We start from the raw sequence: 15348 nt of genomic DNA, 5'->3' as shown, positions 1-15348 counted from the left end.
TCTTAAACTAAGATAATCAAACTCTAGGTAGAATGTGATGCTTGAGAAAGCACAAAGGTAGATGTTATTGTTCCTATTATCACATGGGGAAGATGAGGTGCAGAACATTTGAGAAGTCCTCTCAGATTTATGCAACTAGGGAGTTGAGATTCCTAAATCTGTCTTAACTGCAATGTCTGAATTCTTAGTTACTATATTATTCTTGCCACTGTGTGCTAGGCCTGAAGCTGAATGCTGAAGAGAGGAAGATGCGTGACCTATACACTCTCAGTTGTTAGGGAGCTCCTGGTCTGGTAAGAGGAGTCAGAGAAAAAAGCCAGATACTATAAAACAATGTGATAAGGGCTGCTTTATGAGAGTGCTACTCAGTATCTTGGAAGCACAGAGCAGGGGTATCTTTCCCAGACTTCCTGGAGGAAGTGATAGCTGAGTCTTAAAGGAAGAGCCAAGGAATTAGGGAGGTGAGATGTGTGTGCATGCCTTGGTGGTGGTGGTGGTAATGATAGTGGTAATGGTGGTAGAGGTGATGTATCAGAGGATGAGTGTGAAGGGAAATGAAGTTGCTGGAGACAGTTGTTCAGATATTTAATGTGGTCCATTATGACTATGAGCGAAAAAGATTGATTCATTTGATAATTAGGAAGTTGTTGGTGACGTCTATCCTTAGCATGAACAAACATTTATAGTTTCAGAGCCAGAAATGAAGGAAATGCAAAAGCCAAAGAGATAACATTAAAATGACTTTTAGAGTCATGGCCAGTGGGAAACATTGAAAGCAATCGGTGATGGTGGGGCGGTGAATTCTGTCTACCCAAATCAGGCAATAAAAGAGGTTAAGAAAGACATAGATAAGGGTAGAACTTGGAATTGGGAGATATAAATAGAAAAATCACTGTGAAGGGTATAAACCTGAAGTCCCTGATTACATGTTGTTGTGAGGTCCCATTGAGTCAGTTCCAACTCATAACAACTGTCTTAGTTATCTAGTGCTGCTCTAATAGAAATACCACACGTGGATGGCTTCAAGAAACTGAATTTTATCCTCTCACAGTCTAGTAGTCTACAAGTCCAAATTCAGGGTGTCAGCTCCAGGGGAAGGCTTTCTGTCTTCATCGGCTCTGAAGGAATGTCCTTGTCATCAATCTTCCCCTGGACTAGGAGCTTCTCAGTGCAGGAACCCTGGTACCAAAGAATGCACTTTTTTCCCAGTGCTACTTCCTTGGTGGTGTGAAGTCGCCATGTCTCGCTGCTCAACTCTATCTTTTATATTTCAAAAGAGATTGGCTTAAGACACAGTCTAATCTTGTAGATTGAGTCCTACCTCATTAACATAACTGCCACTAATCCCATCTCATTAACATCATAGAGGTAGGATTTACAACACATAGGAAAATCACATCAGATGACAAAATGGTGAACACTCACACAATAGTGGGGATCATGGACTAGCCAAGTTGACAGATATTTTCAGGGGACAAAATTAAATCAATGACAGTAATCCTGTGTACAACAGAACGAAACACTGCCTGGTTCTGCACCATCCTCACAATCATTGTTATGCTTGAGCCTATTGTTACAGCCACTGTGTCAATCCATCTCCTTGAGGGTCTTCCTCTTTTTTGCTGACCCTCTACTTTGTCCAGTACGATGTCCTTCTCCAGGGACTGAGTCCCTCCTGATAACATGTCCAAGAAATTGGAAGATATAAATAGAAAAATCACTATGAAGGGTATACACTTGAAGTGCCTGGTTACACAGCAATTATAAAAAGACCTTGCAGATCCACATGGGGCACAAATAGAATTACCAAGGAAACAGTTATCTCTCAGGTCCTATATCCTGGTCTCAATCTCTGACCTATATAACCATAGGTGGTCCTGAGCACTTGACCCAGGAAGTTCTGCCCACTCCAAATTGTAAACTAGTCCTTATAGCCTGGTTTGCCTGGGGCAGTCCTAGACTATAGCTGATATAGATCAATTAACACATTATAATTATAGTTCAACCTGTGAGAGCTGGGACTCCTCAGGACTGCCTTGTTTTTCTGGGTCTTGCAAGTTTTCTGCCTTTGACACGGTGCAGTCTCACTACTTTTCTATTCTCTATTAGTGGAAAATATTTGAGTTTTCCTTCTCTGACAGGTTTCCACCTGTTATGGATTGACTTGTGTCCCTCCAAATATCTGTCAACTTGACCAGTCCATGATTCCCAGTATTGCGTGATCGTCTACCATTTTGTCATATGATGTGATTTTCCTGTGTGTTGTAAATCCTATCTCTTTGATGTTGATGAGATGGGATTAGTGGCAGCTATGTTAATGAGGCAGGACTCAATCTATAGGATTAGGTTGTGTCTTAAATCAATCTCTTTTGAGATATAAAAGAGAGAAGCAAGAAAGAGAGACATGGGGACTTCATACCACCAAGAAAGCAGCACTGGGAGCAGAGCATGTTTTTGGACCTGGGGTTCCTGTGCTGAGAAGCTCCTAGTCCAGGGGAAGATTGATGACAAGGACCTTCTCCCAGAGCCGACAGAGAGAGAAAGCCTTCCCCTGGAGCTAATGCCCTAAATTTGATTTTGTAGCCTACTAGACTTTGAGGAAATAAACTTGTTTGTTGAAGCCACCCACTTGTGGTATTTCTGTTACAGCAGCACTAGATAACTAAGGCACCACCTTACACAGGTTCCTGCTTTTGCAGGTTTTACTGTATTTTAGTCTCCCCCCTCTTCTCACTCAAAAGTGTCCCACTTTGAAAGATAAAGGATATGGTCACACTAGATAAATGCCTTTCAATCTTGGGAAGGTTTTGGTTAAAAACAAATGGTGAAATAAATCAAACATAGGACTAATAATACTCTTAAGTTTAGGAAAAAGCTCTGTGTTTCTTATTTAAACTTTTGTAAAGTATGTGAAGGTATATAGACTCTCACCGATTATCCTTATAATTCCAATTTAATATGCAATTGATTTTAGCTTATGTTGATACTAAAAGGCAAAGATATTGTGCAAGGTATTTTGTGTTGCTGTATTTCTGAGTCTAAATAATTCAATTTCAAGAACTATTTTGAGTTCTTGGAAATGTTTTGGTTATAACCCATTGCTGTTAATTCTGACTCATAGCAAACCTTTAGGTGTCGTAAATTTGTTTTATCAGGAATTCGAAATGCTTATGTATTAAGTAGAATATAATGTTGAAACTATTTAATTGTATATAATCACAAAAAAGAACTCAGGGAAATTATTATGTTCAATATAGGAATGTTAATTCAATAATAACTAATCCAGTAAGTCAATAATAATAAAACCAAAGCTGTTGCTGTTGAGTTGATTCCGACTCATAGCGACCCAATAGGACAGAGTAGAACTTCTCTGTAGGGTTTCCAAGGCTGTAAATCTTTATGGAAGCAGGCTGCCACATCTTTCTTCCGAGGTGCTGCTGGTGGGTTCAAGCCACTGACCTTTTGATTAGCAGCCAAGTGCTTACCCACTATACCTCCAGCGCTCCTTTAAGCCGATAATAGCTAATTCAATAATAATATAAAAGTGAAAATGATATTTCTCATTTTATTAAACTTATAAATGGAACAAGATTTTAAAGTTGAACTCAAATGCTTAAGGAAAAGTTGCTTATTTATTAACAACTATTATTAAATTGTTTTTCCTTTAATTAATAAAAAATTGATTTAAAAACCAAAACCAAATAGCTTTCAAACATTTCTTTATACACCCAATGCCCTCACTCTGATCTGACACTGGAATGTTAATAAAAGCTTACACTGGCTGTTCCATCAAGTGCAGAAACTCTGGCCAGATTGGGCAGTGTGGAACAGCCTGGAGGTGAGGAACAGAGACAGCCGATAACCTATTTTCATAAAGTTTGGATGAGAAGGGAGGAAATATTGGGAGAAAATTAGAGGAGGTTAAGAAGTCAAGGGTTTTTTTTTTTTTTTAATTTTAATGATGGGAGAGTTTTGACTATGTTTGTAAGCAGAGGGAAAGAAGTTCACACAGAGGAAAAAATGGAAGATACCAATGAGAGGGACAACTAATGGACAAGATCCCAGAGATCCCAAGAGGGATGGGATCAAAAGCACCAGCAAAATGATGGTCCTGCATCAGTGGAAGGAGACCTGAGCCTGGAAGAAAAGAGGGAAAAATGGGAGTGGCTGTAAATAAATGTAAGGGTAGGTGTTAAAAAAAAAAAAAAAAAGAGCAGGTGTTGTAGACTTAAAGGAGCTCATTCCTGATGCCTCATTTTCTCAACAAAGTAGGAGACAGGGGTTGCATAATAGGTTTGAGGAAAGATAGCAAACATTTGGCATGACTGTGGGACCATATCAGATTGGGGACCATGAATCTGAAGTGGTACTAATCTTTAAGAGTGTATAATCTTCTCTGCAGGCCCCTACTGTCTGATTGGATTGAACCTCAAGGGACTGAGAATACTGAGAAGGTGAGACCATATCATCAACCAGGGAATTCAGCCTTGTAGGGAACAAAGAGGCCTGGAGGGAGTGGAATGATGGGTGAAAGTGGAGGATCAAGGAACTGGAGGTCTCAAAGAAGTCTAAGAGCAGTGATGGTGTGAGGAGATATAAAAGATGGAAGGAGGGGAGGGTCTGGAGGGAGATACCGGACCTCAAGGTTTTAGAAGATTAGTAACTCTACATCATGGAAAGATGCAGCAAGTGAACAACTGAATCAGAAAGAGAAGGCCCCCCCTCCGCCGCCCCAGGCCATGCTGGCCACATTAATACTGCATCTCCTGGAACTGTGGCAGGTAGGGCTTAGGGTAAGAGGAAGACCATGAGCCAGGTTCCAATTCTGGAAAGGCTAGTAAATGAAAGCCACAAAGATGGTTAGAGGATTGCAAAGCCAAACTGCAGAGACTTCACAATAATATTTGTTCTTATAGCAGTCATGGGCCAAATCAACACCAGGAACCAGGTGAATACCACCCCATGGTATATGGGGAATGGAAGAATATCAACCTCCCCACAAGAAAGCTGTGGAGAGATACAGTTGACTAGGTTCCTGTAATGGCAATGAGATGGAAAGGGTGATCCAAAAGGAGTTTGAGATTTTGGAGGAGCTTGTAAACAATTAATAGGAACCCTGATGGCACAATTGTTAAGCGCTCAGCTGCTAACTGAAAGCTTGGTGGTTCAAACCCACGAGGTACTCCACAGGGGAAAGATGTAGCAGTCTGCTTCCATTAAGATTTGCAGTCTTGGAACCCCTATGGAGTGGTTTTACTCTGTCCTATGTGGTTGCTGCACTGAAGGCATTGGTGAAAAACAAGGCTCCAGGAATTGACAGAATATGAAATTGAGATATTTTGACAAACAGATGCAGCCCTGGATGTGCTCACTTATCTATGCCCACAAATTTGGAAGACAGGTAGCTGGCCCACCAACTGAAAGAGATCCATATTTGTGCCCGTTCCAAAGAAAGGTGATCCAACAGAATGCAAAAATTATGGAACAATATCACCAATGTCCCATAAAAGTAAAATTATGCTGAAAATCATTCAAAGATAGTTGCAGCAGTACATCTACAGGGAACAGCCAGAGAGTTCTAGCTGGATTCAGAAGAGGATGTAGAGCGAGGGATATCATTGTTGATGTCAGATGGATCATGGCTGAAAGCAGAGAATACCAAAAAGATGTTTACCTGTGTTTTATTGACTATGCAAAGGTATTCGATTGTGTGGATCATAACAAATTATGGATGAATGTAAATTCCAGAACACTTAATTTTGCTCCTGCAGAGCTTGTACATAGACCAAGAAGAAGTTGCTCAAACAGAACGAGGGGAGACTGCGTGGTTTAAAATCAGGAAAGGTATGCATCAGGGTTGTATTCTTTCACTATACTTACTCAATCTGTACGTTGAGTCAATAATCCAAGAAGCTGAACTATGTGAAGAAGAACATGGCATCAGGCTTGGTGGAAGACTCATTAACAACCTGCGATATGCAGATGAAACAACCTTCCTTGCTGAACGTAAAGGGGACTTGAAGCACTTACTGATGAAGAACAAAGACTATGTGGATTACATCTCAACACAAAGAAAAAACAAAAAATCCTCACAACTGGACCAATAAGCCACATCATGATAAATGGAGAAAAGATTGAAGTTGTCAAAGATTTCATTTTACCTGGATCCACAGTCAACACCTATGGAAGCAGCAGTCAAGAAATCAAAGAATGCATTACGTTGGGCAAAACTGCTCCGAAAGACTTCTTCAAAGTGTTCAAAAACAAAGATGTCACTTTGAGGGCAATGGTGTGCCTGATCTAAGCCATGGTATTTTCAGTTGCCTGATATGCATGTGAAAGCTGGACAATAAATAAAGAAGACTGAAGAAGAATTGCTGCCTTTGAATTATGCTGTTGGTGAAAAATATTGACTATACCATGGACTGCCAGAAAAAAGGATCAACAGTTCTGCCTTGGAAGAAGTACAGCCAGAGTGCTCCTTGGAAGCAAGGATGGTGCGACTTAGTTTCACACACTTTGGACATGTTATCAGGAGGGACCAGTCCCTGGAGAAGGACATCATGTGGGGCAAAGTAGAGAGTCAGTGAAAAAGAGGAAGACCCTCAACAAGATAGATTGACACGGTGGTTTTAACGATGGGCTCAAACATTGCACCAATTGTGAAGATGGAACAGGACGGGGCAGTGTTTTGTTCTGTTGTGCACGGTGTCACTATGAGTTGTAACAGACTCTAGGGAACCTAATAACAACAGCAGCAATCAAGGGTCGCCATGACTGGGAATAGACTCAATGGCAATGGGTTTGGTTTGACTTTGAGTTAACGAACAAGCCTTGCACAGAATGCAGTTGAAAATGTATTCTAAAGTGCTGAGGGAAAACGGAAGACGGGAGTCTTCAGAGAAAGCTTCCCAGAGGGTGTAATATGTGTCAGGCATCCTGAAGGACATTTACTAGTTACCTAGTGTTAAAACAAAAATCATATTAAGACAATAATAGAAACTGATTGAAGTTTATTTAATATATGATTTGCAAATCAGTAATATTTCAACTAGGGAGTCAAAAATCTTCCAAAGATCAGAAAACCTGCAAAGAGTCTTATACCCCAGCTCATCTACATTGTCATAGAAAAGGATTGGAACAAAACTGATAAGACAATTTGTGGTCAGGAAGGATTTCATACAGCATTGTCTTGAAGAACAATTACTTAAAACATAGCTCTAGCCTGATCTTTGGAGTTTCTGTTTCGGGGAACTGACTGCACATAGATAATTCCTCAAAAAAGCACAATGCCAAAAGCACAAGGGTTTTTACTAGCTCATCTAGACCATTATTTGACTCAAAGGTAACTTTTAGAAACCATTTTTCTCAAGGCTCGAGGTTCAAAAGAACATCTCAGGAAAATGGCCTAGGTTGGCCACCTCAGCTCCATGGAACCCAGAAATCTGGATTCCAGGAGAAATAAAATTGTTTCTCACTATATAAAAAAGGGAGGGAGAAGGGAAAAGAGCACCAAGTGCCAAGTTCAAGCCAAGGTATGTCATGGAGGTATGGCACCTCTGTGGAACCCCCAGCTGTTTCAAGTGACTGAATTGGAGAATAGGTGCGGAGTATTGGCGACCACTGAGGCAGCATCTGATCAAAGTGTGAAATGTCTCTAGCTGGCCAAATGGAGGGGAGATGAGGGAAGGGAATCATGGTGTTGCTAAGAACTTCATTGGCTCCCCAAGAGATCTTGTACCAGATGCAAAATTTTATTCTAGATTATCTGACAATAATGACCAGAATTAAGTTAAAACATTATGTACAAATCTTGCTCCAAAAGAAACATACTCCTGTTAACCTCATCTATCCTTTATTAAAGTTTTGTTTATAATATGCTTGTAATAAAGAAGGAACAAGTTATCCTCTGTGCTGTCATGCCTGGAACACATCCACCCTCCCCTGGATTACATCTGTTCACGTGCCTGCCCTCTTCCTCACCGCCTCCTCTCCTCCTCTCTCTCCCCACTTCCACATTCCCCCCCTCTTTTCTCAGACTGTTGTTAAGCCCTGGCACCACAGATTTGGTACAGCTGCACCGATGCACTCTGTTGTGTTGTTGGTTGCCTTGCCATGGAGTTGATTCTGATGCTGTGAACTCTAGGGACACTTTAAAACAGATTTTTGTGTAATTTTGCTTTCAGTTTTTTCATTTTTCTTTCCTTGTCACATTGGTCACAATTTTGTATTCTAGTCATCTTTTTTTTTTTTTTTAGTCATCTAGCAACACAAAATCCTCCACGGCACTGGGTTTTTTTTAGTCATCTAGCATACAGCATGGTTTATAGGTTCATAGTATTGTTCATATTCATTCATTAAATGAATAATTGAGTGAATGACTGTATAGCTGAATGAATGAAAGTGTAAATGGAAAAGTTCCAAATTGGAGGCACTCCTGTTAGGTATAAGAATGTTGGGGCCAATGTGCATTCCCAGGAAGCAAAAGGTCAGGATATAAACCGTTTGTTCATGGGAAGAATGTATCAAGATGTAAACAATTTGTTTCCAGGAAAAATGTGTTCAAGACTAATCATGTATAACCTGGTAAACCTGGGTGGTAACTCACTCCCTCCTAGCCAAGTGGCTGATCTTTACATTTTAAAGGACTTCAAGGTGAAGCACATTTTGTCTTGCATTGACTCCCTACCTTTCCTGTGATCTCTAGGTGTACAGGCCCCTTTCTCTGCCTGAATGGTGGAGCGCTTTGTATTTTTACTTAGCTCCGCCCAGCTTGAACTGTATTATCCCTCAATAAAAATCCTTTTCTTTCACTTCTAACAGAGTATGAGAGTCTCTTCTTTGACAAAAAGAAGAACTGAAACAATAATTAATGAATTATTATGTTTTTAGTTTTAGCAAAAGAGAAAATGAAAGCCCAGAAAAGCTAAGGAACTTGAACACCAGGGGGCAGCAAAAGTTTGCCTTTTTGTTTCTTTAAACCTGTAGGTTAACATTGCATAATGCCTTGTGTCCTATTGGCTTCATGAAAGGAAGGAAAGACAGAAAGAAGGAAAGAAAGAAGGAAGAAGAAAGGATGGAAAGAGGAAGGAAGACAAGAGGAGGGAGTATGAGGACAAATACAAATTGAAAATAAGAAGTTTTAATTCTCCCTGTTGAAAATGAGGGAAGAGGCGCCCCTTCACGGTTCTTTCAGAATTTACTTTAGATAACTTGTAATTCTAAATTTTTTCTCTTTTTTTTTGAGAAGTATGTAAATCAAGGATGTTTCCTCAAGGACCTGGGAAACATCTCTTTTGAAATGTAATCATCAAGTTTCCTGGAAGAAGGTTATCATAACTTCAGGTATCTTGTGATTAAGATATTAGAAAACAGCACAACTATTTTATTTGAACACATGAATGTAATGGGTTGTATCCACTTAGCTACATAAAGGGTCTCTTTAGCCAATTGCAACATTCTGATTTAATACTTGTTGCGATCCTATGTACGACAGAAGAAAGCATTGCCCAATCCTGCCCATCCTCACAATGCTTATTCAATAATAAAACTTTTCTTTCTCATCTGTATTTGTGGAGACGTTTTCTGGTTTGGGAGTAGATTTTGTTTTTAATTATATTTCCCCAACAGGAGGGAGAAGTCATAATTTAAAGGTCAATTCTAGAAAGAGAGGGAGAAAGAAGTTGTAATTTAAAGGGGTCAATTCTAAAGTGCCAAGTGTACTCTACTGTAATTTACTTCCGTTGCTCCTAGAACATTGCACGTGATTTTTCATAATTCATTCCTGACTCAGAACTGTTCATATTGAATTATATACCAATGACCAGCAGATGGCAGTAGTTGTCACGGGTTAGGAATACAGGCCTAGGTTTTAGGGGAAAATGAACATGCGCATATATAGGGCATGAAATCTTTATTTAAAAAATACTATACAAGTAAAAATCGGTACTAAGTGGAGGATTACAGGTCCTCCTTCCTAGACCTCTTCAAAGTATTAAAAAGCAAAGATATCACTTTGAGAACTAAGGTGTGCCTGACCCAAACCATAATATTTTCAATCGCCTCATATGCATGTGAAAGCTGCACAATGAATAAGGAAGACCAAAGAGAAATGATGCCTTTGAATTATGGTGTTGGCAAAGAATACTGAATATATCATGGACTGTCAGAAGAATGAACAAAACTGTCTTGGAAGAAGTACAGCCAGAAGGCCCCTTAGTCTTATTTACTTTGGATATGTTATCAAGAGGGACTTGGTAGAGGGTCAACAAAAAAGAGGGAGACCCTCAATGAGAAGGACTGGCACAGTGGCTGCAACAACGATCATGAGGGTGGTGAAGGACCGGGCATTGTTTAGTTCTGTTGTAGGGTCACTATGAGTTGGAAATGACTTGATGGCACCTAACAGCAAGTGGAGGATTAAACCACCTAGGTCTCAAATATCTTAAAGAAAGGAAAGTAGAATTTTAACCAAGGGTGCTTTTTTTTTTTTTTGAAGCAAGGTGATAACTAAAATGTTTTAAAATATCACGTTTGAGCCTTATGAAAGGTGAGCTGTAATTGATGGAAATCATTTGGGTTTTACTGTGTACTTTTAGTATGTTCCTTTATCAGATTTTTCAGTGATCAATTCACAGATGCCAGCCAAGAAAAGGACAATCACACACAGACACAAAGCTTTTAGATTACTGATTAATCCTGCTAAATGACTTCCCCAGTTGTCCTTGACTACATTATTTAATTGGCAACAGAGTAATGCAAAGTCTCTTAAGTATTATCAGCCCGTCACCTTTTCTAAACATTTAACGACTTTAGTTGGATATTTATAATCAGATAAAAACAGGAACAATGTCTCTAGCTGGAGTACTTGTGCTGCGAAGGAGAATGCAGACCCACTGGTTTCTGAGAGTGACAGCACTTGACCCGAAACTTCAAACACGCCTGTGCAACTCCCATCTGGGTGAAGGAGCAGAGGCCAGGCTAGCACTTAGTTTCTTTTCAGATTTTCCATTCTTTGGCTGTGCAGATAGGTCATAAATGCTTGAATGAGAATAAAAAGCGCTCTGTTGCATGTCTGCGTATAATGAAAAGTCCTCCTGTCTTTGGCTCTTTGATTTCCCACATGAAGCCCAACTTGGATTTTACTACAATAACAAACAGCACTAGAAAAAACAGAAGGGCATATTTGCTTAAATGGTTGTTCGCACCAAAAATAAACTCCCTAATGGGGTTATCACTGGGTCAGGCTGCACTTGGTTTTGCATCAAGGCTGAAACAAGGGCCTATGAATTCAGAAGCCTGGGTAGATTTAGGGTCTTTTAATATTACTACTTTAATAATGTCCTTCCTTATGAAATTATCTCTGAGCCTCCATTTGATTAGCAACTGAAAGATACATAAGAAAGGGATAGGAACATTTAATGGTCAACTATGAGAAAATGACTAATAGATTTGACTTTATTTCCAAAGAATAACACTGCTCCATATGGGAGGAAATACAGTATAGTATTTAGAAGCGTGGTCTTTACTCTAGACTGCTTGGTGTTCAATCTCGCCACGCTGTGCTTTGATTTTCTTATCTGTAACATGGTGATAATAATACAGGTTAATACTCATTAAGCAATTGGAACATGGTAAGTACTATGTGTGCTAATGATAATGACGACAGTGATGATGCTGGTGTGCCAGATACTGCATTAAGTACTGGGAATACAGACATTGATAAGATACTATCCCTGCCTTTGAGGTGCTTAATCTTTTAGGGAGAGACAGGTAAATAAGCAAGAGCAAAACATTACAGGTGTAATAGGGAAGTTATATACAGTTCAGTTTGGCCTGGATAGGGATGAGGTGTATGTCTTGAGGAAAGGCTCTTGAGCTGAATCATGAAAGATGACTATGTGTTTACTAGTAGGAAAAGGGTTGAGGACATTCCAGGTGGGGCTGGGGAATACCTGAATGAAAGCACTCAAGTAGGAACCAGTGAGGTGCCTTTATAAAACTGTCATTATCTGAATATGATCAGGTGTGTGCTTACGGGAGAGAGTGAGCGGATGAAGCGCTACAGGTGGACAGAGGTCGGAGTCTGGCATCAAAAACAGGGGACCCAGGGTTCAAATTTGGAAATTATATAGATTTTGTCATTCAGTATTTTTAAAAAATAAGTTGTCAACATTTAAAATATAGACTCTTTTACGTTAAAAAATCTGGATTTCCTAGAAAATTTGGAGGGCAATACTATCCTCTAATTCCAGCCCAGGTCTGATGGATGGTGTGTGTGCTGCCCAGTGTGACCCAGACCCCTCCAGGTCCAGCTCGGTCATTATCTTACCTCCGGCCCCTTCAGCAGGTAAGTCTTGGAACTTGATGAAACACTGCTACAATGCACACTCCAGTGCAGGTGGAGTGTTCTAAGTGGGAGAATCTACTGAGGTTAGATTTGCATTTTTGTGTGGAGGATGGATTGAAGGACAAAATGGTAAACTGTTTTCACCTTTTAACAAAAAGTTTTATCGTGACTAGACACATGCAAGAGTAATTGGGTTTCATTGCTTTTACTTTTGGATTTCAATAGGAAAATAGAATCGATTCTTTGAAAACTGTGACCTTTGTAACTTTGTAACATGGGAGAGCTCAATCTTCCAGTACCATCTGTGTTATTTTTATTTTTAAAGGTATGTAAGAGGTCTGGAAACCCTGGTGGCATAGTGCTTAAGTGCTACAGCTGCTAACCAAAGGGTCAGCAGTTTGAATCCGCCAGGTGCTCCTTGAAAACTCTATGGGGCAGTTCCACTCTGTGCTATAGGGTTGCTATGAGTAGGAATCGACTTGACGGCACTGGGTTTGATTTTGGTTGGTTAAGAGGTCTAGGATTTTTGGAGAAAAACTCATCCTAGTTTTGAAGTGCTTTTAAGGACCAACAGGTGGTCCCCTTGGAACTGATAAGAAATAAAATTAGATGTCTTAATGATCTAGTGTTGCTATAACAGAAATACTACAAGTGGATGGCTTTAACAAACAGAAATTTATTTTCTCACAGTTGAGGAGGCTAGCAGTCTGAATTCAGGGTGTCAGCTCTAGGGGAAGGCTTTCTCTTTCTGTCAGCTCTGGAGGACAGTCCTTGTCTCTTTTAGCTTCTGCTCCTGGGCAATCTTCATGCGATTTGGCATCTCTCGTCTCCCATCTCTGCTTGCTTAATCCGCTCTTTTTATCTCTTGTAAGAGATTAACTCAAGACACACCCTGCGCTTATCCTGCCTCATTAACATAACAGAAAACTTATACCCAAATGGAATTGTAACCACAGGCATAGAGGTTAGGATTTACAACACATATTTTGGGGGGACAAAATTCAATCCATAACAGATGTTAACACATCTAGAAAGAGAACACATGCATTACAACAGGGGAAAGGGTTGGTGCACAAAAACAGCTACTAAGCCAGCAAAGTATTTCCGGATGAGTGAGTTTTGCCATCTGACACCTTAATAGTAGAGACAATCTTTTATATTTAGATAATCCATGGCTTTCAAGGGAAAGGCCCATGATTTAAGTTGGGGTGATAGATACACATAAACTCAGGGTTTCCTGGCTTGGGGCTCAAGGCCCTGGGAGGTTAGCAGAGGTGGAGCAGAAGCAGCTGTGCTCAGCTGGGAGTGCTGAGTGACGCAGACGTTCACGTAGCATCTCACACCACTTCTGCTGGGTCCAGGGAGTGGGGACACAGGGAAGCTGTTCATGAGAGGAAGGATGAGCTAATTCTGTACTCATTCCCTGGTCTCCTATAAAGGAACTTGTTGGTTGATAGCAGGAGAGCTGTTACAGGGCTCAGACTGCTTGGAGTATCATGGACTGACGAGGGGAGAGACACTGCTACTGAGCTATGCCCACTTCTGAGAAACCAAATTTCAACTTCTAGGTTATACCCAGTATCCACTGAACAAATGTGGAGCACCTGCCATGTGTAAAATTCTTTGCCAATTCTGCTCTGCTTTTAGGGGGTAAGGAGTCCTGGTGGCACAACAGTTAAGCACTAGGCTGTTAAACTAAAGGTTGATGGTTGAACCCCCCTAGCAGCTCCACAGGAGAAAGACCTGGTGATCCGCTCCCATAAAGATTACAGCCTAGAAAACCATGTGGGGCAGTTCTACTCTGTCATACGGGGTCACTATGAGTTGAAATTGACTCGATGGCACCCAACAACATTTCTATTGTAAATACTTGGAGGAGGGAGATTCTGACAGACGTTCTGGGAGGCAGCTCTGTGTGGTGAAAAGGGCCCTGGGGTGGAGGCAAGATCTCTGGTTTCAGATATGTGGCCTTGGACAAGATTATATCATTCAACAGATTCATTCACTCATTGCTGAGCACCAACTATTTTACCAAAACCCATAGACAATTTGAGGCTTATTATATTTTTCTGTAAAACCAGCATAATAACCATAACTGTTCTCAGGATTTAATGAAGTTGAATATGTAATATTTTCTGACACATGATAAGTTGCCAACAACTCTTGTTTGCCTTCCTTCCCTGTCTCGCTGCTAAGTAGAGTGGAGTGTCAGAAACAAAGACTGTGAAAGGCAGAGGGAGGGATGTGGCACCATGCACGAGCAGGAATTTTTTCAATTCCATAATTCAGCTCTTAGAAAATCTCCAGTGATCTTAGAGAGCCTTAAAAATACATGTGCTTCAACATATACTTTGCATAACTTCCCTAAGCTGTATTGTTCAAAACCAGAAAACTCAAAGCTGCTCAAATTCCTATTATTGCCACTTAGCTCATTTGTTAGGAGTGACAGGCTATAATTTGTCATTAGGTTCCCCATTCCAATGTGGGGATTGGGCTGACATTACATTACCTTTCTTTCACTGCAGTCTGTGGTATGTGTGTGTTCTGTAGACATGTGTTTTGGACCCATAAGTGTTTCAATGAGAAGAAAAAGAAAAGTTGACTGTCAGTAACTTATTAACATTAAAAAAAGACACAACATATTTTCTGGTCTGTATGGAGGGTGAGGATAGAATGAGATCACACAAGTTATCTTACTCCTTGAAAGGTGAATTTGTTGTTCCCACCAAATGAGTTGTTTGAGGTGGATCGTTAATTTGACCGTACATTGTGAATTAATGGTACCTTCACATACTGTCACTAAAATTACTTGTGGTGGTAGATAACAGTAGAAGGCTTGGTGCTGGGAACTCTATAACCTCATTGGAGCTTGGGGTACATAAGGCAAACCAGGTCCTAGCAGAGTGTTCCGGACCTACCACCATCCCCAGAGAAATTAGGGTGATGAGACTAGAGATGGTCAAGTCATGATTAGAGAACAATTATAAAGGTACCACATC

This window comes from Elephas maximus, chromosome 9, assembly GCF_024166365.1.
Source record: "Elephas maximus indicus isolate mEleMax1 chromosome 9, mEleMax1 primary haplotype, whole genome shotgun sequence".
Classification (NCBI taxonomy): domain Eukaryota; kingdom Metazoa; phylum Chordata; class Mammalia; order Proboscidea; family Elephantidae; genus Elephas; species Elephas maximus.
This window is presented reverse-complemented; position numbering follows the sequence as displayed.